The sequence below is a fragment of the Nannospalax galili genome, unplaced genomic scaffold, assembly GCF_000622305.1.
Source record: "Nannospalax galili isolate Female #2095 unplaced genomic scaffold, S.galili_v1.0 scaffold2350, whole genome shotgun sequence".
Classification (NCBI taxonomy): Eukaryota; Metazoa; Chordata; class Mammalia; order Rodentia; family Spalacidae; genus Nannospalax; species Nannospalax galili.
Genome location: NW_008327468.1, coordinates 78,778 through 102,370, shown reverse-complemented (window position 1 = coordinate 102,370; position 23,593 = coordinate 78,778). Strand labels below are relative to the sequence as shown.

At 37.6% G+C, this 23,593-nt stretch overlaps 1 protein-coding gene and 1 pseudogene across 1 annotated transcript in view; one reads left to right on the top strand and one right to left on the bottom strand.

The window, feature by feature from the left end:
- Positions 1-23,593, bottom strand: part of Efhc2 (EF-hand domain containing 2) — a gene marked incomplete at its 5' end in the record, with an annotated part of 127,647 nt that overhangs the window by 37,098 nt on the left and 66,956 nt on the right.
- Positions 22,168-22,283, top strand: LOC115069934 (annotated as a pseudogene).

The following is a 23,593-nucleotide window of genomic DNA, read 5'->3' as shown; positions in this document are numbered from 1 at the left end:
ATAAATAATAAAATATTTTAAAAAGTGATATTTGAATCCATGTATATGGACCTTGCACACACACTCTATCAATGAGTCCCAGCCCTGAGCAGAGTTTGTATGGACCACTTTTCTTGAAGTCCATGATATGATTTGAATATATCCCCCCAAAGTTTATGTGTTAGAAGTTTAAGCCCTAAATTAATGTTACTAGAATTTGGGGATAGACCTTTAGAGAGGGAATTAGAATTAGATGAGGTCATGAGGACGGGCTCCTGAGATGGCATTAATGGTTTCATAAGGGAAGGAACTGAGCCCTGAGCTAGCGTGCTTGCTCTGCCATGCCATGTGATACTATCTGCCACATTATAATGCAACAAGAAGGCCCTCAGCATTTATCGGCATCATGTTCTTTCCCAGCTTCCAAAACTCTTAGCCAAACATGTTTCTGTTCTTCATAGACTACCAATTCTTAGGTATTTTGTTATAGCAAGAGAAAAAAGGGATTAAGAGATTTCATTAACCTCTGTTTTAAGAACTGAAATTAGTCAGCACAAGGAAATAATCTTAGAAACCCTGAGTCAATGACCATCTCTGACAGAGGGTAGACTGAGCGCAGGGGAGGCTTTGCAGGGATAGCCTGGGATCATTTATTTCACCAGTAATGGAATAATCAGTCATGACCATGCATAAAACGAAATACCATACTACCATTAACAGTTTGTATATACAGGTATAAAAGACGCTGATGCTCTATTGATAAGCATAGTATGATCCCAGTAAAACTAAAGATACAGATGCCTATAGAGTAACAGAGAAAATAAACCTCACAAGACACATACATGCCAAAATATCAAGAGCATTGTCTCTGATGGCTGGAGTTGCTTTTCATAAAATATACTTCTATGTTTTTTTTTTAGTTTTACAATAATAAAATATCACTTTCACTGCCTGAAACAAAAAGAATTTCAAAGCTTTTTCTCTTTGAGGGTAGAACATAGTATGAAGAGGAGTGAGTGGCACAGTCCCAAGGACAAGGGAAAAAAACTTGCGTAGCAGTAACTAGAAACTTTCCATGCACCTTTAACTAAACTTATTATAGCACCTCCAGATCATAAAAGTTTATTTTCCTTTTCATTGGATAAACTAAAATTATCCTGGCTTCACTGTAGCTCAAATTTCTATCTGCTGGGCTTCCATATGCTTGTTTTAAATAGCTCAATATCCCTCAGCATTCCCTGGCTTTACGTGAGCACTGTACAACCAAGCTGCCCCACACAGGAAGCAGCGGCCCAGCGCAAAGCCCTGCACTGCGGCCTGTACAGTGCTATGCTCATATGTAGCGGGTCTGTGCCTCACTACTCAGACCTAAAGGGACAATGCAGCTGCTGTTACTTTGCCCTGCATCTTTCATGTTCTTGAGGACTTGGTCCACCTTGCCCAACTTCAACAGACTTCTCAAAGAATTAGGAAATCTTTCCAAAAGTAGCCCATTCTATTTTTTTTTTTATTGTGGTACAATACACATAGCATGAAATTTACCATTCCCAACATGTAGGACATGGATAATGGTTTGCAACTACTGCCTTTATCTAGTTTTGAAACATTAGACCACCCCATAGAAACCCTGGACCCATTAAGCAGTTACCCCTTTCCTTCCTCCCACCAGCCCTCTCCCCTACATGGCATTCACTAATCTGCTTTATATCTCTGCAGAGTTGCCAAATTTGGATATTTTGTATAAATGGAATCATGTGTTTTCCTGTGATTGGCTTCTCTCACATAACACAGTGCTTTCAGGGTTCATCTGCATGGTAGCATGTGTAAGTATTTGATTCCTTTTTATGGTGGAATAATATCCATTGTATGAATACACCGCATTTTGCTTGTCTGAGTATTGATGGGTATCCGGCTTACTTCTACTTTTTGACTATTGTAAACAGTGCTGCTATGACTATTTGTGTACAAAGATTTGTTAGAATAGCTGTGTTGTTTTTTTAAAAAACAAGGTATTGCTACAAATCCCAGGCTGGACTTGAACTCACTATATTGTCCAGGCTTGGTTCTAACTCACAGTTATACTCCTGCCTCAGCCTCCCAAGTGCTGGGATTATAAATGTGTGCCTCTATGCCAAACTGAGCACCTGCTTTCCACATTGGGGAGGGATATGTATTCAGGAGTGGGATTTCTGGACTGTATAATCATCCTTGTTTAACCTACTGAGGAATTGCTGATCTATTTTCTATATAATCCATTTTAGCTTTGTAGAGCCACAAGAGCAAAAGTCCAGTTTCTACCACATAGGCCATCTTCAACTAAAACTTCAGTAAACTTGAGATCTGATACCAACTTCTCATCTCATTATTTATGGTCCAATCACTGAGGAGAAATGTACTTTAAAAACTACCTACTGGAGCTGGAGATATGGTTCAGAGGTTAAGAGTGTGTACTGCTCTTAGAAAGGATAAGGGTTCGATTCTCATTATCCACACAAGGCCACACACAACCACCTATAATTTCAACTTGAGGGGGATCTAATCCCTTATTCTGGCTTCTATAGGCACTGTACTCTTGTGCATAAACCAACATGCAGAAACATACGTACACAAATGATTAAAAATAAAAAAAAGAAATCCTAAAAAAAACCCTCATCTACAGATAGTATTGATGTGCTCAATGATTAATATTAACTATCTCAAAGATTCCCATATCTAATTACCTTTCTTTATCAACACTACACTACATTCCTGGCACTAACATTATCTGTGCTATGGTACTGCATTAATAACAGTATTATTTAGTTAATCTTAGAAGAGATGCTGACATGATTCTGTTTTTGTAACTAAAGTCATAAGACTGAAAAAAAAGGAATGCCAAACTGCTCTAGGGTATTGAAGTAACTACATAGAGTTCTGAAACATGAAATGCTAAACAGCTTTACAAGCTTTAATTCCATTAAAGTCATCTAGTCAAGTGATGGTGAATCAAATCTTCATTTTAAAGCTCTGAATCTCAGGGTATTTTCTTACATATTGAATCATTAAAGTCTAAGTGATGTCTTTCAAATGAACTAAAAAAATTGAGTTTCAGCATAAACAAGGCCCCCAAGAGCCTAAGCCTTAGGCCCCAAGGCTTACAAGAAAATCTGGTTGAGCCTAAATTAAACCAAGCAGCAGTTTTGATGACAATTAAGTAGCACCCCTTCTCATTTCCTTCAATTTGATATTCATCAAATAAAATGTGTTTTGCTTCCTCTAATCAGAAGTCATGCACATCTGCTCACATCCTGCATTCCCTCTGGCTTTCTCTCATACCTGAAGGCCGAAGTTACCCAAGCGGAGCAGAAATCCCCACTTTACTGTCACTTAGATCCCTGCATAGCATACTGTTGGACTAGGGCACTGCCAAACAGCAGAGTGTGACTGAGGCAGCTGGCAGAATACATATCAGAGGAGGGAGAGATGGAAACATACATCAGTTTTGCTAGGGCCTAACTGGAGCGCAAATTCACGTACAAAGCTCTTCAGCCTCATGAGAGCACTAGGCCATCACATATGGCTACCTGGCTAGGCAGTGCCACCTTCAGGGAGTGCATTTATGAACATAAGGGATAAGTGGTTTCTTCAGGAGTCATACAACACGGTGCCCTTACCAGAGAGGCCAAAAAACGCCAGAGAGGAGAAAGTATGGTCACTTAGGACTATAAGGAAGCCATCTATGCCAGCCATGGTCATCACCCTGTTTTCAATTGAGAAAGACTATGGTTTGGTGGGGGGAAAGTGAGAGTTTCGGAACTACTCGGAGTTGAATTAAAATTCCAGTCCCACTAATTCAGTAACAAATGGTAAATTTCACTTCTCTGAGCCTCAGCTCCTTATCAATGAAACTGGGCAAGAGCATTTGCATGAGAGAATTTGTTTTGCCCTAATATCCAGGATGATCCTGCCAAACATTAGTCAGATCATGCCATTATCCTGCTCAATACTGTCTGAGGGCTTATCCTCTCTCTCAACATAGAACTCAAAAGCTTCGACAGCCTCAAGACCCAGGGTGATCTAGTCCTCTGTTTTGCCACTCTTGGAACTCATCCTCTATGACTGTTTCCATCTTTACCTCTGTTTGGGCCTTGCTATGTTTTTTGCTCTTTTTCAAAGAAGTCAGACATTCTCCAACTCCAGGGCCTCAGTACTTGCTGTTCCTTCTAGCTCCAATATTCTTTCCCCAGAAGGTCAGAACAGTCTTGGGCAGATAGCTTGAGTATCGTTTCATCTGCTCACAAGACACTTTCTCCATGAGGTTTTCAATGACTAGTCCTGTTCGAAGTTTGACGGTCCCTCTACAAGTCTAATCACTTCCCTGCTCTCTTTTGTTCAGTGCTACCCATCACACTTTAGCCTAGTGTATCATTTCCTTACTGATTTTGCATACTATATAGAGTGTAAGTTATACAAGGGCTGGGGCTATTTGTTCACTTCTGAATCTGTAACACTTTACATTGTCCCTGGTACATTCTAAACCCTCTACAATAAACCGTTTGCTGAAAGACAAAAACCTAGGGTTAAGTTAGCAAGCTATGAAAAGCACAGCATAGTGACTAGAACTATAAAGAGTGAGAATAATTTTTGATTCACATCTTATGCTGCAGATCGTTTCAAGTTGTAGTCAATGGGAAGAGTGATCCTCTTTGAGGAAAGGGAGCTGTTTTTAATGACAGAAAGTCTCAGAACTAACCTGCAGAATGGAAAGGGAAAATGGTCTGCTTGTTTTAAATAGTCATATTCAAAGAATAAGTTTAAAGTGATGAACTAACAAGCTCCAGGTGGCCTTCCTTTATATACTGCCTGGATCTCAAAAACTCCACAAATAAGGAATTTTAGAAATCAAACTAGATGCCCTCTTTAACTCTTTGTTACACATAAAGACAGGCTATCTTCATTTTGGTCATTTGTAATTGGCAATGGCACCCACCATCTTAGCTGTAAATTCCTCTAATTTCTGTCAAGTTCTTAATGGCAAACGAGCATGCTGAACCTTGAAATATATCCTTTTGAAACTAAACAATCTTATGACAGTATAAATAATTACTGCCAAATTCATCTGCTTTGTAAATCGATTTTTTGATGTATTTTTGAAAAGAAAAGTACATCTGCATTGAAAATCATTGACCCTGCTTTCTTGCTCCAAATAACTGTAAGCAGTTTCTTATTTTCTCTTTATGACTATTCTCATCTTCATTTCACAGCAAATACTACGGTTCTCTCTGTTTTGACATGTAGTGAAATGTACATGATAATTTTAATTTATTTGTTGGAAATTCGTTATGTCTTGGTAAAGTCAATTCAAGGCCTGTCTGAGTGTAGCCAAACAAAAAGATTTTCTCATGCAGTTAAGAGCCATTGCTCTACATTATTAACAGTCTCTTCTTCACAGAGGTATAATTTTAGACATCCTTTAACATATTCATCTATAGTTGTACCATTTGGTACAATATGCATTTAAATGAGCTGAAGTGACAGTGATTTTTGTCGTTATTGTTTCTTAAATTGCATGAACTTCTTTTTGGTAAAGCAAACACAAAGCTGAGTATTGGGGATTAACTTGCAATATGGGAAGAAATGGATAAATAGTCATTTCATTTTCTGGTAAAGGTTTTCATTTTCTGCTACCTTCCTTTGCATTGACACCATCCTATGTTCAGGGATCATTTTTCTCTATTTGTCTCATTTGGGGGTGGAGTCTCACTGTGTAGCCCAGGCTGGCCTCCAACTTCCAATGCTCCTGGTTCCACTTCCTAAAGTGCTGGGGTGCCAGCCTACTTGTCTTTTGTTTTCCTTTTAACTGTTTCTCACTTGGTTGCTGGCTAAGTTTTCAATTTTTTTAAATTTATTTTTATTTTATGTGTCTGAGTATTTTGCCTAAAAATATGTAAGTGAACCATGTGTGTGCAATGCTCACAGAGGCCAGAAGACAGTATTAGATCCCCTGTAACTAGAGTTTCAGATAGTTGTTAGCCACCATGTGGATACTAGGAATTATATCCCAGGGCCTCTGCAAGAGACGTTAAGTGCTCTTAACTGCTGAGCCATCTCTCTAGGTTTTTTATTTTTATTTTTATTTTTATTTTGCTTTTTTTGCTACCTGTTTTTTTTAAATCTTCACTCATTTTATTGCAGTTTGTGTGTATATATTATATATATATATATGTATTATCATAAAAATTCATTAATGGTCTTAAAAATAATGGCTGATGAACCTTATTCATAGTCCCCAGATCTTCACTATCTTGTATCTTACCCTTTAAATAATATCCTTAGTTTTTCAGTTTTCAAATAATGATTCCCAGAAAAAACTGCAAGCACCAGTGTGAGATCTGGCACATTAAGCTTTATCAGCTACTGACTCCTAAGCCAATGATTATAAAGGCAGAGTTCTGCAACAATCAGTAAGACTTACGTGGAGGGTGACCAATAGTACATACTGATTACACACAGGCAGAATACAGAATGGAGCCTGTGCCCTCTATGTGCTTATAATCAAGACAGTAATTTAATACTTATTCCTACCAAACAATTATAATATAAATAGTCTTCATTTTTCTAAAGAATCTACTATGAAAGTAATACAGTTGCAACTGGAAAGACTTGGATGACATATAAAAGCACGATTTAAAAAAGAAAAATTCAGAAAGGCTTTCTCGCAGAGCTGCTAGCGGTGCAGTCCTTAAGGACGAATGGCAACTTGCTAGCCAATAAAGTACAAAGGGAGATGGGAAGGGTGCTGAGAACAAAAAGAACCACATTTTCTGAGACTGAAACAGAGCAAGACGATGGTGCTTGAGAAGCCATGTAAAGTATTGCCAGCAGGAGTTTTATATGCGCAGACTCATTTACTCCTTCTGGCAATCTTTTCAGTAGGAACTTTGTCTCCATTGTATTGATTAGGAACTAAAGCCTAGGGAGCTTCAGTTAATTTGTTCAAGGACAGATAGTAATTGGTAGGGGACAAGAGTTGAAGCAAGATGGTCAGAGTTCTTCAGCTGACAAGAACATAGCGGAAACAAAGCAAGAGATAAATTTAGAGAGCTGACAAATGAGGCCCAATCAGGAAAGGCAAGCATGTGCATCATGTGTGGGTGCCCTGGTTTTCTTCTGCTGGTGAAGGAACACTGAAGGGTATTGGACAAGACAGCAATAAGAACAGAGCTAGGTATCAGACAAGCACCCAAGAAGCTGTAAGAAGGAAAGCCCACCATGGAGCTGTGCTGGGACAGAGAAGAGGACAGGAGAGAAGAGCTAGAGACATCAACTAGAGCTGCATTTGTTTGGCCTAGGAAAATTAGGAGAGGGAAAATGAGATAAAAATATACTTGGCAATTCTCCCAAAAGAATTCCTGATACATGTTGAGCATCCATAAGAAGCTATGGATTTTGGAACATTTCAGATGTAGGGTTTTTGGATTAGACATAGCCAACTGGTAAAGCCTATGCAAATATTGCCAAATATAATTAACTCTAAAATTCCAAATGCTTTCTTGTTCCAACTAGTTCAGAACAAATAGGAGCTCAAGGAATCGAATGGGAAAGTAAAGGAGAGATGATTATGTGCGAACTTAGAGCAGGTATAGTCCTAATAGTAATCAGGGAGCCAACATTTATGATCAAGACTTCTATGACTTTTTCTCCCTGTCATCTTGTTTTGGGTTTTTACTAATTGCTTATCATCTATTACTGCTTGTCTTTTGCAATAAAGACTGTAGCTAGTGGTTTCCTCTTAAGTTTTACAATTCTATTCAGAATTCTACTGTGGATTAACTTGAAATTTCCTTAAAATATTATAAACCATTATTCACCCAATTGTCGAAGGTAAAAATGAAAAATAATTTTACTCTCAGATGAAGTATGAGAAATTCAGCCCTTTGTCTCTGAACTGTCTTTTCCTAAGTCTTGGCAATGTGATTTTATCTATAGCATAAAGCATATGATAGATATACCTTTTAAATTGTTTTAGTGGTACCATTCACCCTTTTGAAATGTTCTAGCTTTCAATTTTTATAAGGGTATGTATATCTAGGAAATCTATTTTAATGGTCGATATTGCTCCATTTATTTAAGAGGTGCCCCTTGAGTTCTTTTCATTTTTTTCCTTCATGTACTGGACTAATTTATTAAAGTAATATGCTACTTTGAATAATTTACTAAAGAAGTTGTGTTTTCAGTTTTCTTGAAGATTTAAAAGCATTTCTGATGACCCATGTACAAAAAGCAACTTGTCCCTGTTTTGTTTACCCTCAGATATTGAACATTTGATCTGTTTCCCTGCAATACCTGCGGCCATAATTTTCTGGTTTTTAGGTCCCTGGTTCCATTGCTGTGGTGGTAGTTTTAGGCTTTGTTTTGTGTCCATCTTACTTTGATGTTTCTAGGGGTCTTGTCTTTTATACATCGTTTTAAATCCTTACCCAGGTATAGTTAGTGATCTCTTTTCTTATATTTTTCTTGGAACAATGAGTTCTCTGGATTTCCAGATACATTTTTTTCCTCCTTTTTCAGCTCGAAGTGTGGCTCAATGGAATAGCTATGCTTAGAGTGTTCCAGATCTTGAGTTCCCCTGCCTTCCCCCACCACAAAGAAAGAAAGAAGAAAAAAGAAAAAGGATGAAAGACAATTGTTGATTATTTCTTTATTTCTATTTGTTCAGCTCTGCCTCTATCCCTCTCTACTTCCTTCATTGTTTCAACATTTGTAGGGGAATGTTTCTGAAGATAGTTCTCAGACTTACTCTTGGTTTTCCTCTACTTCCAATCTCCTATAGTGCCTCCTATCCTAAGTTTTTCTAGGCTTTAGTACAAGACTTTCCTCATTTTGGTCTGTTTGTTTCTCAAAATGGCCTATTCTTGCTGAAACCATAATACATTTTATTGTGATCATAACAGAACTAGTTTCAGAGGACATACAAACAAATGCCAAATTTTAATCTAATAAATCATTTTTAGATGCTGCATGGGAATCCCGATTTCATTTTTCACTGTTCATGCAACTTTACAAAGAGGTCTCTAAAACAGTCTCTGAGTGCTAGTGTGTTATGGTTCATGAATCCCATAGGCTTTGTTATACATGGTGTGTGTGTGTGTGTGTGTGTGTGTGTGTGTGTGTGTGTGTGTGTTTATATACAGTGGGAATAAAGAAAGGAGGGATTGAGTCATACCTAGTCCAAATATATGTTCCCAGACAACAGGAAAAGAAGGTACAAATACTTATAAAAAAAGATAACATTTTGATTCAGAGATGAAGAAGTCACATTTGAGTTGGAAGTTTGGTAAGGAAAGAAGGTGACAAAATAAATGTGAAGAGCCTTGTCCCAATACCCAAGCTACTTTACAGTCTGCACAAACCTTAGCAGTGGTCCTATGCTAGGATCACTTAACAGACTCAGGTTTATGTTCAAATGACAACTAGTTATTGAGGCAACTGGGTCACATATGCCAACACACGAATCAGAAATGATAGTAGGATGAAAATAATATACATCCTAGGGTCGGAGACATAGCTCAGTGGTTAAGAGCACTTGCTGCTCCTGCAAAGGACCAGAGTTCAGGTACTAGCACCCATGCCAGGTGGCCATAACTCCGCAAACAGTGGATCCAATGGTCTCTTCTGGCCTTGATGGGTACCTGCACTTGCACACACATACATGCACATATACAGAGAGATACACAGACACATAATTTTTTAATTGAAAAATCTATAATCTTACCTAAATATAAAGTATAAAATGTCTTTAAATTTTTCATCATAGCCAATTTCAGAATATTTTTCAAGTCTTCCATAGCGAATCTGAGTTTGGGAGAAGGTGGCACCAGTCTGAACATTAAAACACTTATTAGAATCAGAAGTCACAAAAACAACTTAGGAAAACCCCTGACTACATTTTGACAGTGGCTGGAGCTTTTTTAAACTTTGAAGCTTCAGTAAAAATTCATTTTCAGTCCAGATAACATTATGAGAACTTGTTCTTGGCTGCTTGTTTTAAACATACTGTACTTAAAGTCTATTTAATGAACCTGAGCATGTAACCACAGACTGTCAGTCCTAAATATAGTAGTTGTAAAAGTAATAGAAAAAAATTCATACGCTGATAGTTTCCTCTGTAAAGTATATATGACTCTACATCAAAAATTAGAATAACCATGCTTATCTACTAAATGTTTTACATTTCTACTTATAAAATCAAGTAAGGGAAGGACTGGCAAGATGGCTCAGCAGGTAAAGGCACTTGTACAAGCCTGACAGCCTGAGTTTGATCCTCACACCATACACTCACACCATACACACACAATGATAATAACTTTTAAAACTTAAAACATAAAGGAAAATAAGAGTATGAGTGATTTAAGATCGAACAAAATGAGGGGGGAGGGGGGACTGGTCATCAGTCATACCCTTAACTTCCCTCGTACTTCAGGACCCAGTCATATTCGCAGAGGGAGTGAGCAACTATGACAAGTGCTGCCCCACAGGTCTTCTTAGACCACCACCGAATTGTCCCTCAGAGGCTCTAATCTGCATAGAGCCAATCTGGTTTAACAGTGACTCGCTACAGTCATATTACTTTATACCAAACCTACTGCAGAGGCAAATTCAAGTTGCATAGTGGCAGCAGGAGTATTCTCCTGAGGGTGTGGCAGGAAGATGGGGAATTCAGCTTTGCCCACAGTCAGCTCCATTCTTCTGTGAGCTATTCCATCACCCCCTCAACACTTCACTCTCCTTGTATCTGTGCCTTTCCTGTGTGTATTGTCTCAACTTCTAAAGTGACCAGCTGGATTAACTTCCCTCCCCTTGACAATGGGGTTGGACTTGTTTGAGCCAACAGAAGAATGTATGTCCAGCTTAGCCTACTGCTCCTCAGAGGAAAAAGACAATCGAGGGATTCAGCTGGACCTGGCTGCAGCCATCTTGAGTATAACTACCATGACCGCCTCTGAGCAACCATAGTCTGTTTTCCTTACATAGTTTCCCAGCATACTCTAACTATAAATAGACAAAATCATTAGAGTGTTGTGAGGAGCTTTACGACCTAGACTGCAGCTCCACAAACACGCCTGACACCCATGACATGAGCTTGAGACAAACCAGATACATTTTTGTTTGGATGAAGTCACTTTTGCCCTGACCGTTATGTAAGTCCCCTCCTTCTGTCTCATAATGCAGGTATCTACCTGTCATGCTGCTGTCCAAAACATCTTCCTGGATACAAGTCTCCCAATAAGTTGTACTTGGCAATCCTAAATCTGTCGGCCTTTCTTTGGTCTCATAGAACCTTGCAGCTGGTTCTCCTACACTTGGAGAACCATATGAATCAGAGTGATCCTTGCTGTGCCCAGCTCAGACCACTCAATACCTAGCCAACCCACAGATCTATAAGCTAAGGAAATGCTTATTTGGTACAACACTGATGTTTTGAGACTATGAAAGATGAATCCGATCTCCCATATCCCACCCTCTTTGCATTCTTCCTCATCTACAGGTCAGCACGAGGCACCTTCATACTCTATGTGAAGCTGGGCCTCAGGACGTTGGGTACCTGGGCTATGGCACATGACACTATTAACTAGACAGCATTCTAATGAAGAGCTATTCTTTCCTTCGAAGGAATAAGATCAGAACTAGGCACTTGGAGCTAATTTTCAAGTATCTGGTGGGCATGTTCCTAAGAATGCCACTTGCCTATCAGAGGGTCTTTGCTGTGAGTAGTCAGAGGAGAATGTTTTTCTTGGATTCTGAATTTGGGTTCCTTCTCCTCAGCCACTGGCTTATTGTTGTTTCATAAACCATGGGCATCCTGTAAATAAATAATCTACATCTTTTATTTCACGTTAACTTCTAAGAAGTTCAGAGCCTAGACTATGGCTCATTAGTAGTAAACACCAATGACTTTGGAGTCTGTAAATGCACTCTGTGTGCCAGCCTCATTTCTGGATCCACTGTTGTTTCCTACATTCATTTTTTTCTTTTATATTTATTATTTGTATGTCTGGGGGTTTGGTGTCTTTTAATTTTTAAATTCTTTTTAACTATGTGTAAGTGTCTGTATATGGATATGTGCACACGAATGCAGGTGCCCTTGGAGCAAGAGGATTTTTATCTGCCTGGAGCTAGAGTTATAGGTGATTGCTAGCTGTCTGACATAAGATGCTGGGAATCAAATTCGGGACCTCTCCAAGAGCAGTATGTGCTCTTAACCACTGAGCCATCTCTCCAGCCCAGTATGTCTATTTTATAATGTAGAATTATCTGCATGTTTGTAAGACATTTTAAATTAATTTTTAAATCAAGGCAAGATAAGGGTTGGAGAAATGGCTCAGTGGTTAAGAGCACTTGCTGCTCTTGCAGAGGACTGAGGTTCAGTTCCCAGCACTCACATGGTGGCTCACAACTGTAACTCCAGTTCTGACACACTCTCTGGCCTCCGTGGGCACCAGGAACAAACATAGGTGGTACACACACGTACATGCAGGCAAACATTCATACACATAAAGTAAAAACAAATAAACCTTTATTTTTAAAACTAGGCAAAATATAAATAAATCTAAAAATAAAATAATAATAGCAAGAAAAATGGAAGGGGTATACACCTAGGAAGTTTGCAAAATCCTAGTCCTATTTTAGACAACAGCCTTCCAGAAAAGGCAGAAACAAGCAAGACGATGTCAGGAAAAGGCAAGGTCTCATGCTGTGCTTTCTATATCCAGAGAGTACCTTCCACATGACCAGTGGAAAGGGGAAGCCAATGGAGTTAATGCCATGGGCATTTCCTAGCTTGATGCTTAGCATATGTTAATTCACCAAATGGGTCCAGTAACCTCCCATTTCACAGATGAAGAACCAAAGGCACTACAAGAGCCTGAATGAATTGTCAACCTTAGCTAACTTGAATCTAAATCTTAATGTATAATGGAATTGCTGAACTGCATGGTACAGATCCCAGGCCCACAATCCTTATGTTCTCAGTTTCCTTATCTGCAAAATAAGTTATAATCATACCAATTTTATTGGAGTGCTGTGTAGATTAAATAAATGAGTATGTACAAATATTTCTTGAAGTGTTTGTCACAGTAAGGAGCTAGGTATTCTTATAAATGTTACTTATTATTAGTAGGATGTGATAGAATGAATTGTCTTTTAACAAATACCAAAATAAAGCAAGCACGGTGATGTACACCTGCAATTCCAGCACTCAGGAAGCTGAGGCAAGAGGATTGCAAGTTCCAGGCCAGCTTCATAGTGAGATTCTGTCTCGAAAATGAAAAAGGCCATTATAAGTCTGGGAATGTTCTATTAATGGGATTATAACTGGGGCTAGAGAAATGACTTAGTGGGTAGGGGTGCTTGATTTGCAAGCATGCAGACTGAGTTAGAATCCACAACACCCATGTAAAAAGCTGGACATGGCTACACATGCCTATTAACCCCAGCACTGGGGGGTTGGAAACAGGCAGATCCCAAGAGCTCATAGGCTGGCCAGTCTAGCCAAAATGATGAGCTTCTGGTTCAGCAAGAGACTATCTTGAGGCAATAAAGCAAACAGAGATAGAGGAAGACATTCAAGATCCTGTTCTGGCCTCCACATGTATGCACACAGGCACACACATGCATATACCCCCATACATAAATAGGATCATAACTGTTGAGTGGAAACAGAATCTAAACAGTACCACCAGAAAGAGCCCCCTTCAAAATGGTGTTAAGAGTGATCCAGATTGGGAAGCCCAGAACTAGAAGAACCAGACCACAGACAAAATACACCTGAACCTCTCTCACTTGCTATAGAATCTGCCATACATGAAACATAAACTTCTATGCTTCAGCACTGCACTGTGAGGAACACCTTCTACACCCAGTACCTTTGCTTGCAAGATTTACTTGAATAAAAATCAGCCAGATTCTGCCCTAAGGTGGCCAAATGCCATTACCCTCCTGCCCTAAGTAGCCTCTTATTTACACTTTCAACTTTACAACATAATTCTCCATCTGAGGAACTACAAATAGCATTTACTTACTGGTCCACTTTTTTAAAACACCAGTTGGAATCTAATTAAAGAAGAAGCATGTGTGGCAGTAACTGCTTCATTTGTTAGCAGCTATGTGGCTACATAGCTGCCTTGCTTTTGATCACAAAACCTTCATTTCAAAGAAGGACCATTAGCACATTGCAATTTGGGATAAAATCATAGTTGCACTGTTAATGACTTGCCCACTTGCACAAGAATATAATCATGGAAAAAAGAAATAAACACAATATAAATGTATATGTATATATACAACCTAGAAAAGGCACTGGTCCTTTTTCCACTCTTTAAAAACACAAGAAAAACCCTATCTATTTTGGCACAACATTATATGGTTTATTTATTCTAAAATGCCAAGAATGTTTTTCTAGTATCCCATAAAACTCAAGGTTATAAGAATGGATAGTCTTCAAAAATAGAAATGCCTGAGAGTGATTAAGATTTTTAAGTAGTGGAGCTGATTTTAACTAGGCCTATATGATCACTACTAAACCCACTTCAGCATCCATGCTAATAATGATGTACCAGTCCCTAATAAAATATGTCTAGTCAGTGTTTTCTCCAATGTAATTTTAGAGATTCTTATGGCATAGCAGAGATTGTATATGGCAAAAAATGGTAGAATAGGCAGCAATTCAAACTGCCTATGCAAGGTGAGCTTGCAAGAAAAGAGAACCCTCCCCAGGTACTAAGGCAAACACGGATCTGATCGCCAGAGAGGAAGATATGTAAGTTAACAGGTAGCAGCTGGAACCAGTTGGGGAAAAACCCTATAGCAATAAGAGCTTGGGTTTCAGTGCTCACTCAGACACATGAGACAAACCGTTGGCCATGGAGAGTAGCAGTTTGGAACTCCTACTCATGAAATCTTTGCAGAAAGCTAGAACTGCAAAGGGCTGCAACTGAAGTCAAAGAAGGCTCAGAAGGATTAATAGACTCGACCCACTGGCCAAGAAACATGATGATAAGGTTTTTTCGGCTGAATTGTTGCATGTAAAATACATATGTATGTATATGGATATGTATAGCTTTTATATAATATATAAATATATTTCTGTGCTTAAAATATATAATCTGTGGGGCTGAAGAGATGTCTCAGTGGTTAAGAGCAGTGGCTACTCTTGCAGAGGACCCAGGTTCAGTTCCCAGCACCCACATGGCAGCTAAAAATCATCCATAATCCCAGTTCTAGGGTATCTGCTGCCCTCTTCTGTCCTCTGCAGGCATTGCATGACATGGATGCACTTACACATGCAGGCAAAACCCTTATATACAGAAAATAAAAATAATTAATTAAAAGACATCATCTGCTACAACCCAAAGCGATTATTTTGCCTATTCAGAGTTTGGAGGGCAAATTTATTTTACTCACCACTAGGTAAAGCTTTGTGGCAATAAATAAGTAACAAAATTAAGACTAATTCTGATCAGCTTAGAGCGACAAAAACAAAGCCACTCTGAAAGTTGTTCTGTATACTAAAAATGTAGTTGACTTTGAGGAAATGTAAGATTTGGTTAACCTCAAAGTCTCCCTCTCAATGCATTTATTAGCTACAAAGGGAATGGTAGGAAAGACAGCAATTTGACAGTGGAGACACATGGCAGACACCACCTCAATCAACTGCTGCTTATCACCAGCAGTTAAGAAATATTGATACCAGGAACTCAGTATGACATACTAAAAAGGACAAAACATCATTTCTTTGGTATAATCTTATTTCAACCATGAGAAAGCATCAGACAACTCTAAATTGAGGGACATTAGTGTCAAGGTCATAAAAGACAAGAGAAGGGTGAGGAGCTGTTACAGCCTATGGAATGCTAATAATAAACAATGACTAAATGCAGACTGGGATCCTGGAAAGGATCTTGGAACAGAAAAAGGACCTTAGTGGAAAAAAATCAGGGAACTTCAAATAAGGTTTTTGGTTTATAGTATTATCCCAAAGTTAATTTCCTTGTTTTGAAAATTATGCCATGGGTAAGATGTTAATAATAGGGGAAGTTGGGGGAAGGGTATATGAGAATTCTCTGTAGTATTTTGAAAACTTTTCTGTAAGTCTACAATTAGCTCAAAATAAAAGGCCTTTAAAAAACTACTCCTGAAGAACCAACCCAAGCAATAAAGAACACCATAGTGGAAGAAGAAAGTAGTTTCAGATGAGCTCATAAAATATAAAAGGAAACAAATCTCCGTAAGAGTCAGCAGATATAATAGAAGAATTAGCATCTCCTGAGTTTAGGCCAACAGGAGAAAAATCAGCAATGGTTCAAACATTTTATTTAAGCTTATTAAAGAGATAAAACAGAGAAGCCATGAGAAAGGCTTGAGGTGCCACACATACACAGAGAGATGATGATAATGGCTGGCTGGCTGGCTGACTGGCTGGATGGATGCATGGATGCATGAATGCGTGGATGCATGGATGGATGGATGGCACTTAAGTAACTAGAAAGTACAGTCAGTCATAGGAACCATAGGAAAGATTTCAGGAAAATTCCAAGGTAGCACAAAATGAAAAAAATAAATGAATATATGACAAAACAATGACAGTTTGAGAAGCCAAGCAGAAAATAAATGAGAAGCTATTTGAAGAGGCATATGATATGGCTTAGAATAATTCTCCAACCCAAGAATTAAAAACAGCTCCAAGACGAGCATGGTAGTGTTTAATCCTAGCACTTAGGAGGCAGAGGCAGAGGCAGGCAGATCTCTGTGAGATCCAGGCCAACCCGGTCTACATAACAAGTTCCATGACAGCCAGGACTACATAGGGAGATCCTAAGTTAAAAAAAAATTATATTTTAATTGAACTTCCAAAAGGTAAAGACAAGAAAATGTAACCAGAGAAAAGAAGGAATATGACCACAAAGGAGCAATTATATTAACAAAAAAACACAGCAACCTCCACAGTGGAGGATAGATGATAATAAAACAATATCTCTAAAACATCAAAGGAAGGTAACTGTAGATATAGAATTACTCACTTAAAGTTCAAAAGAAAGAGAAAAATTAATGTATTTCAGAAAATAAGGGTTCTCAATAAATATGAAGATTCAATATCATGAAAACCATGTTTTCTAACTAAATAGAAATCAAGAACTAAAAGAAAACTAATCTCATACAGATTTAGAAATTTTAAAAACTTTCATCAATCAGCCAAAATGCTAGTGAATGTTTATGACAAATGTTTAACATATGAAAGTTGATGTAGTACTTAGAAAGCAAATTAAACCCTAAAGTGATTTTTTAGAAAGGATTGAAAACTAATCTTGAATACTAACAGTAAAACTAGTATCCGTGCTGGATGTGGTGGCACATGTCTATAATTCCAACATTCTGGGCTGAGGCAGGAGGAACACCAAGAGTTTGAGGCCAGGCTGGTTGACATAGTGAGTTCCACACCAAAATGGACTAAGAATGAGATATTGCCTCAAAATAAAGAAGCAACAAGAATAAAATCACTTCACACACAAATAAATCTGTTACAAAACAGAAAGTATAAAGAAAGACATTATAAAATCAAGAATAGCAATTAATGAAATAGAAAATAAAGTATAAAAAGAAAATAAGCTGAAACTGTACTTCTAAATAGTAAATAGTTGTGAGGAATTGATGTGAAAAACAAGAAGCATAAATCAATAGTATCAGACTTAAATGTGATAAAATTCTAAGGTTAAAATAAATGGAAGTTTCTAGAAGCCATGTAATTTTTCAAATCATTTCAAGAAGAAATACCTGAAATAAGACGTAACATCCTTAGAGAAAGTGAATCATTCGGTAATCTATCCACTAATAAAAGGAAGCACCATACAGTTTGACAGGCTACTTAGATAAACCTTCAAAGAATTGACAAGTATCTACCTTATACAAAACTGCTCTAAGAAGCCCAGGCTGGATGTTCTGATAACCATTTCACCAGGATCCTGTAAGGCACTGTTATTTAAAGTAGACAAAAACTATGTCAGAAAGCAAAAGAACAAGCCTATCTCCTTTATGAGCAAAGAAGTGAAAACCCTACATGAAATCTACATGTAAGCAAAAATCCATGGTAAGACATGCACTCAGTAGTGAAATACTGTACATATCCCTTTTTAAAAGTCAGGAAATTTTTCTTACAAGTTTCCTTGTAGGCACTAGCCATATAATAACAGAAATATGAAAAAGTATAAAGATTTAAAAAAAGCAAATTTATTTTTATAGTTTACAATATGTTCCAAATTAAAAAGCTAAGATTCTCTATAGATTGTGAGAACTCAAAAGAAAATGAAATCAATATAAAAGAAATGTTAAAAAAATAGCATCTGAACACACCTGCAAGAACCAACTAGAAAATGTAACTTTAAAATGAATTTACAATAGCAGCACAACTATAAAGTAGCATAAGCAAGATTATATTCATAAATGAGAAGTCTCTATTTCATAATGACCAAAATTCTCTCAAATTAATCTATAAATTCAACACGATGCATCATAATTCGATCAAGCTTTTCTAGACATAGAAAAGGTGTCCATAAAATTGATAGGGAAAATTCAAAGTCTAGAAAAGCTTAAAGAAAAATTACCTTGCTATACATCATCATGACTCATTATACTATGGCAAGAAACTGCGGAGCAAGGTGACACACACCTTTAATACCAGCACTTGGGAGGCAGAGGCAGGAGGAGGAACTCAGTGAGTTCCAGGTCAGCCTGGCCTACATAGTGAGTTCCAGGCCAGGTGAAGCTACAGGGAGACCCTGTCAAAAACAAATAAGCAAGCAAAAAAACAAACAAAACCCCACTAAAACATGATAGTAAGAAATTAACATAGATATCACTAGTCTAAGAAGAGATAGAGAAGTTGAACAAAATGAAATTAAGGTCTCTTTTTCTAATACCATGTTTGATTTTTAAATTTTAATTTATATTTAAGTTTACTTTCAATAAGATCCAATCATTTGTGTTCAGTTCTATGACTATGATGGAAAATACATCTAAACTCACAAAAATCCCCATCTTATTTGTCTCAATTCAGGTCAAGAGAAGAGTGTTTCCTGGTGGGAAGTCCAAGGCTGTTTTTAATATTCTGCATTCTAATTAGATGTATGACAAGAGGAGATCTTGTCACGAAAATGACTTCCAAGTATACTACATTTTACTACTTCTGCAATTAAAGAGCTGGAAAGCCATGATTTTGAGACACTAAAGGATAGCATATTGTCATTCCAAATAATCTAAAATTAAATACTCAGAGGACTACATTACTTTGGTATTTTCTGAAATGCATTGACACATGCTGTGCCAATTAATCTTGCTAGTAAATGAATCACTTTAAAATCTTAAGAAATAGGGGCTGGAGAGATGGCTCAGTGGTTAAGACCACTGGTTGTTCTTGCAGAAGACCCGGGTTCAAATCCCAGCACCCACATGGCAGCTAACAACTGTCCGTAACTCCAGTTCCAGGGGATCCAACAGCCTCTTCTGTACTCCATGGGCATTGCACTACATGGGTGCACTTACCTATATGCAGGCAATATACACATACACATAAAATAAAAACAATAAATTTTTTTAAAAATCTCAAGAAATGGGAACGTATTGCTTAAGAAAATTGTAAAAAAAATATAGAAGAACTACAAAAATAATTTTCAGATTATTTTACAAGGAGAATTTATAATTTCAACACTTAACTCTATATAACAGAGTAAGGAGAAACAGAATCAGTAGTATACTGCCACTAATTTAATAAGAATTTGAAAATCTGAAATGGAAAGATTTTTAAATTATATTTTAAAGATCTAAATTATGTCTTCTTTAATATAAAATAGTCTGACCCATCATGTAAGAATTTCAAATAACTATTTTAAGAATGTAAACTGAATCACAACCCCTACCTCACACTATAGACAAAATAATTTGAGTCAACTCATTCACTTGAAAGTGAAAACTGAAATAAAAAGGGTATTCAAGGAATGTATATGAGAATATCTTGGAAGCTTTGAAATAGCTGAAGGTTTTTGAAACATATTGTAGAAAGCAATCACCATAAAAACAGATCAATGATTTGGACTTGGCAACATATAAACAGTACAGTCATTTTTGAAAAGGGTCCGAAAGGGGTTTGATAGCTTTCTTTTGTTCCTTTGTTAATTCGTGTTGTTGCTAAGTTTTATGAGACAAGGTCTCATATAGCCCAGACTGGCCTCAAACTTCATGTGAAGTCAAAATTCCTCTGAATATGTGATCTTTCTGTCTTCACCCCCTACGTGTTGTGATTATAGGCATGAATCATCATGCCTAGCTGTCTGGAAGACTTCTGTGTGTGAAAATCAAAAGAAAAAAAAAAAAAAAAAAAAAAAAAAAAAAAAAAAAAAAGACAGAGGTCAGGTAAAGGTACTTGCTACCAAGCCTGACAACTCAAGTTCATTTATCCCCAGAACCCACATAGTGGAAGGAGAGAACCAACTCCCACAAGTTGTCCTCTAACCTCCACACACACACTGTGACACATGTACATACACACACACACACACACACATTCACTCACACACACACAGAATAAATAAAATGTAATAAAAAAATGTAAAAGAGCAAATTATATGCTAAATAGTATAAATGAATAAAAAACATAGTGATGGAATAAGCCACAAAAGAGTATATATTGTATAATTTCATTTATATGAAATTCTAGAATAAGAAAAAATCTACAGAGAAAATATCAGAACAGTGGATGCTTCCTGAATGGGATATGTGGATAGGGATTGACTGGGATGAGGCATGCAGAGATTTCTAGAGTAGTGAGAATGTTCTATGTCTTAATAGGGAGTTGGGTAGTTTCAAGTATATGCATTTGGCAAAACTCAGCAAATGTACATTTAACATTAGTACATTTTATCAAATATCAATTTTTAAATTTTTTTATTTTATTTACTCTCATGTGTATGAGTTTATGCCTGCATGTGTGTAAGTGCACTCATGTCATACAATGCCTGCAGAGGCCAGAAGAGGCATTGGATTCCCTGGAACTGGAGTTATGGAAAGTTGTTAGCCACTATGTGGGTGCTGGGATTTGAACCTGGGTCTTCCGTGAGAGCAACCAACGCTATTAACCATTGAGCCATCTCTCCAGCCCCTCAAACATAAATTTTGTATCAAAAGATAAAGCTATAAATAAATGATAAGCATACAAAAGTATTTAGAGAAAAGTAATCAATATCTGCCTTTTTTGAAATGAACCAAAATTAAAATGAGTTAAGATAAATGGACATGTAGTAAACTGCCCCCTCAATTCTTATCTTTACACCCATAGATTAGTACATCTCTCAACCTTCATCAGAGCAATAGATAGTGATTAATACAGAAACCCAAACTGATCGTCATGCCAAAAATAGACTGTGGAGTACTATGCTCTAAATGGGATATCTATATCACATTCCCTACCCACAAGGCTAAGGGCTCATTTGCAGTGAAACAGTATTTGGCAGATAGGGCAGTGCAGTTGCACACATGAACTCACAGCAGCAGGGACTGCATACAAAAAACTTGCACAAGATCAAGCAGGCTAAAATCCCAGCATGGATGGGGAGGGGCTCATGAAGTTCCACCCCTCTCTCAGGAGCTATGAGCAATTGATGCCTGCTGGAGGAGAGGGAGTCAGTTTTCATGAGGGATTTGAGTTCTGAGAAGCTACACATGCTCTAGAAGATGGTCCCACACCCATGCACATACAGGCAGTTCTTTCTTTCTTTCTTTCTTTCTTTCTTTCTTTCTTTCTTTCTTTCTTTCTTTCCTTATTTATTTAGAGAGCAAGAGCGAGAGAGAACATGAAGTTAGAAGGAGAAAGTGGTGGTGAGGGATAGGAGAGGAATTGGAGGGGAGGGAATGGGGGATATATTGATCAAAACACATTATATGCATTTATGAATATTAAATAAAATATTTTAAAAATAAAGAAAAATGAATTATGATAGATGGGAGAAGGTATAACTGGAGAGATGTGTTAAGATCTTAACATGTTAGGCTAAAAAATAATGGGTCAGTTCTAAGTATTGACCAGATAAGAATTTTAAAACTAGAAAAATCTGATCTCAAAGCTATAGACTTGTGTAATCATGCTCACATAAAAGTCTATCCTGTGGCACTTGTGTACATTTTTGTTGAACTGGTAGACAAAGACAGGTGCAAAAATAAATCCTCTTTTTTAACCTAGAAGTCACTGCTTGTTATCAGTTTTGATCCATACAAGGACTATGACCCTAAAAACAGCTCAAAGGGATGGTAGTACTGATAATGAGATTGCTTCTAAGCATAATGAACTGGTAATTTGAAAGTAAAACAAATACTCTGTCCTGTTATTTATAAAAATTTGAAATAAGTACCTTAAGATTATCTGACTCTGAAGAATCAGAGAAGAATATCATTTAGAAGTTCTTATACTTGACTGTAATTCTTAGACCCTTAACTTTTGTCCAGAATATTTGTCAGCATCTACCATTAGTACTTTCTGGAAACTGAGCAAGAAACAATCCCATGTTGTTTTAATTCCATGACCCTATGGAATTTGTTACTACTGTAGCATTACTTAGCCAATCCTGACTGATACACTGAACATTTCTTTAGGCGGACATATATGGTCTACTTCATTCTTTCCAAAGACTAAAAATATATGCATTCATACATACACGTGCACACACATATTTCTGTATCAATCCATTATTTGTCAAAAGCTTCCAAATGGTCAGGCGTGATGGCATACAACTTTAATCCTAGCACTCAGGAGGCGAAGGCAGGCAGATATCTGTGATTTCTAGGCCAGCCTGGTCTACGTAGTAAGTTACAGGAGAGCCAGGACTACACAGTGAGACCTTGTCTCAAAAAAAAAAAAATCTGAAAGTTCAAGTACTAGATAAAAGGTTCTAAATATCAGACAACTACTGTAATTTCCCTCGAGAATGAGGAACTAATTTATAGCCCTATCAAAAGAAAATGAGAACATTTGCTACCCAACATGCCTATCTGGAGTGGGCTAAATAATTATTTTAACTGGAGAAATACATTGGGTACAGCGGTACACATCTACAGTTGCAGCTAATTGAAAGGCTGAAGCAGGAGGATCAGTGGAACCCAAGAACCAAAGTCAGTCTAGGCTGCATAGTGAGACCTTGTCTTTAAAATAACAAAATCCGGCCTGGAGAGATGACTCAGCGGTTAAGAACACTGTTCTTGCAGGAGACCCGGGTTGAAATCCCAGCACGCACACGGCTGCTAACAACTATCGTAACTCAGGGGATCCGACAGCCTCTTCTGTCGTCTGCGGGCATTCCACGGCACGGGTGCGCTTACATACATGCAGGCAATACACTCATACACATAAAATAAAAATAATAAATAAAATATTTTTAAAAATTAACAAAAGATGACTCATCGGTTAAGAACACTGTTCTTGCAGGAGCCCCGGGTTGAAATCCCAGCACGCACACGGCTGCTAACAACTATCGTAACTCAGGGGATCCGACAGCCTCTTCTGTCGTCTGCGGGCATTCCACGGCACGGGTGCGCTTAC